This window comes from Ursus arctos, unplaced genomic scaffold, assembly GCF_023065955.2.
Source record: "Ursus arctos isolate Adak ecotype North America unplaced genomic scaffold, UrsArc2.0 scaffold_3, whole genome shotgun sequence".
Classification (NCBI taxonomy): Eukaryota; Metazoa; Chordata; class Mammalia; order Carnivora; family Ursidae; genus Ursus; species Ursus arctos.
In genome coordinates, this window is record NW_026622985.1 from 71,045,535 (window position 1) to 71,048,707 (window position 3,173).

The 3,173-nt window shown below is 40.0% G+C and overlaps 1 pseudogene; it reads right to left on the minus strand.

Annotated features, from left to right (window-relative positions):
* Nucleotides 1-2,387: 2,387 nt before the first annotated feature.
* LOC113263351 (bublin coiled-coil protein-like) lies at nt 2,388-2,712 on the minus strand (annotated as a pseudogene).
* Between the last annotated feature and the right edge of the window lie 461 nt (nt 2,713-3,173).

Below are 3,173 nucleotides of genomic sequence, written 5' to 3' on the forward strand. Positions count from 1 at the left end.
ATCACTTGATGCTAAGGACCCCATTTCCTTTATCCTATCTGATGACTTCTTTCTAGTTAAATGTAGGGATTCTGAATCCATCCCTCAGTGTTCAGCTGAAATTTTTAAAAAAGCTCTTCTGAGACAATTTGAGGTACTTGACGATTATAGAAGAAAAGACTTCGAAGTTAGGTACTTTAATTTCAAATAAAAAACCTAAGCCTAGAAAAGTTAAGTGTCACAAGGCCAGTGACACAGGTCACTCAAGGGCAGAACAGGGAGTTTTATTTCGGTTTCTGTGCTCTATTTACTGTAGTACAAAATACCACAATATATCACATTTAATAAGATGGTTCAGAAACAAGGAAGAAAAGGGCAGGAACATCCTGTCTCACCTCTCAAATTACCCCACACAGATGCGATATATTTCACTAGTTCCTATTTCATTACTAACAAGGACATTCTTGAAAATCCCAGGGTAAATTGTCAGAAATGTGTGAACAGCAAACTGGTTTGACCAAACCAACTTGTGCTGCTTTTGCTTTAAAAAAATATTTTAGTGAAAATATTATTATATTTGGACTTAAATAGCCCTTGAAGGATTTGTCAGGAAGAAAATAGAACGTTGATTGTTTAGGCCTCTTGACGACAGAGAGGCCCAGAAATCAAATGAATTTGATCAGTCTCTTTTCTCCTCCTCAAGAGAAAAAAATGTCCCAAATCACTGGGTCGTCATCATAGAATTCAGCTGTAAGTGAGAGTTACTTGAATATCTATGGACTGTTTCCAGTTCAGAGCGAAGCAGATACACCAAAACTTTCTGGATTAAAAAGGAAGCCATGTGGTTAAGAGAGTATTTAATTTCTTAAAAAAAAAAAAATCCTGCTGGGATTTTTGTTAGGGTTGCTTTAAATCTGTAGATTTAGCAAAAATGGACTCAGTAGTCAGTATTAAGTCTTCCTGCCACTAATATGCTGTATCTCTACATTTATTTAGGTCTTGTTTAATTTGTCAGCAATATCTTGTATTATTCAGGTATTGCACTTGTTATATATATTCCTAAATAGTTCATATATTTGATGCTATGGCAAGCGACATTGTTTTCTAATTGCTTAGTGGTACAATATAAAAATACAATTGGTTTTTGTATACCGATCTTATATCCTGGACCTTACTAAATTCACTTATTAGATGCAGTAACACATTTGTGTATTCCTTAGGATTTTTTGTGTATATCATCTGTCATCTGCAAGTAATAACAGTTTAATGTTTTCTATCCCAGTATGTAGACCTTTATTTTTTTGTGTAGGCCTATTTTTAATAAAAATGGTCAGAGGGTGTGTCCTTGCCTTCTCCTGATTTTAGGGGAATGCATAACTCTTTCTCCATTAGATATGATGTTGCTTACAGGTTTTTCCTCGCTGTCCTTTATCAGGTTGGGGTAGTTCCCCTCTATTCACAGTTTGCTGAGAGTATTTGTCATATATGAATATTGCATTTTATCACTACTTTTCTGCATCTATTGAGATGATCCTGTGATTTCTTTCTATATGTGGTAAATATGCTGAATTGTATTGATTTTCTCCAGTTTTATTGAGATGTAATTGACATATAGTATTGTATAAGTTTAAGGTATACAACACAATGATTTAGGATACATGTATCACAAAATGATTACCACAGTAAGTTTAATTAACCCATCCATCCCCTCATATCATAAAAAATTTTGTGTGTGTGATAACTTTTAATATCTACTCTCAGCAACTTTGAAGTATGCAATATGGTATTCTTAACTGTAGTCACCATGCTATGCATTACATCCCCAGAACTTACAGATCTTACAAACTTACAAATAAGTTTGTACCTTTTAACCACCTTCACCCATTTCCCCCAGCCCCTAACTCCTGCTTCTGGCGACCAAAAATTTGTTCTGTGCGTATAAGTTTGATTGTTTTTAGATTCCACATATTCATGAGATCACACAGTATTTCTTTCCCTGTCTGCCTTACTTCACTTAGCATAATGCCCTCAAGTTTCATCCACCTTATCTCAGATAGCAGTATTTCCTTCCTTTTCTAACTTAATAAAAGTCCACTGTACATATACACCACGTTTTCTTTAACCATTCATCCACTGATGAACACTTAAGTTGTTTCCATATCTTAGTTGTTGGTTTGTTTTGTTGTTGTTGTTGTTATTGTGATTGGAGCCCCGTTTCATGTGAAAGCTCCAGGCCTGGGTAGAGTGGCAAGTGTCCCACAGTTGGGCAGGCAGACAGGTCCACACCTGACCCCAGGAGGGGATGCTAGGTGGTTGGAGCTGGCCCGGCCATGCCCAGGGAGATCCAAAGGGTGGCCTAGGCAGGCAGACCCCCCAGGCAGCCTGTAGGCCAGCCCTGGAGAAGGTATCTAAGCCGGATGGTGAGTACCCAGGCTGGAGCCTCGCCCAGGGAGGCAGGGTTGAGGCTGGTTGGCGGCTTTCAGAGTCTGGAGATTGGCATCACTAGGGGCCTCCCCGAACTGCTGCTAGAACACAAGGTGTGTTTACTGGTGTACTCAAGCAGCAACTGGAGGTGGGTGTGGACGTGGTTGTCCTCCTCCAGCTTGTCTAGACAGGAGCTGATCTGGTCCAATATGGAGTTGAGGGCACATATTCTGCTTCCCTGAAGCCGACGTCCTCACCGTCATTGCCTGCCTCCACCGGCATGCCCAAGTCCCCACTGGGGACTGACATTGCAGCCCCCCACACCACAAGGGCCTCCCAGTGATGGAACATGGGACCCTGGTGCCCACAACCAGTGTGGGACAGAAGGTGGAGGCGATGGATCCAGATCTTAGTTCTTGTAAACAATGCTGCAGTGAACATGGAAGTACAGATAACTTTTTGAGTTAGTGTTTTTATTTTCTTTGGCTAAATCACCAGATGCGGGATTGCTGGATTGTATGGTTATTCTATTTTGAATTTTTTCAAGGAACCTCCATACTGTTTTCTGTAGTGGCTGGACCAGTTTACATTTTCACCAATAGTACACAAGGGTTCTCTTTTCTCTACATCTTTGCCACTGCTTGTTATTTCTTGTCTTTTTGATACTAGCCATTCTAACTGGTCTAAGATGATGCCTCACTGTGGTTTTAATTTGCATTTCCTTGGTGATTAGTGATGTTGAGCACCTTTTCATGTCCCTGTTGGCCATC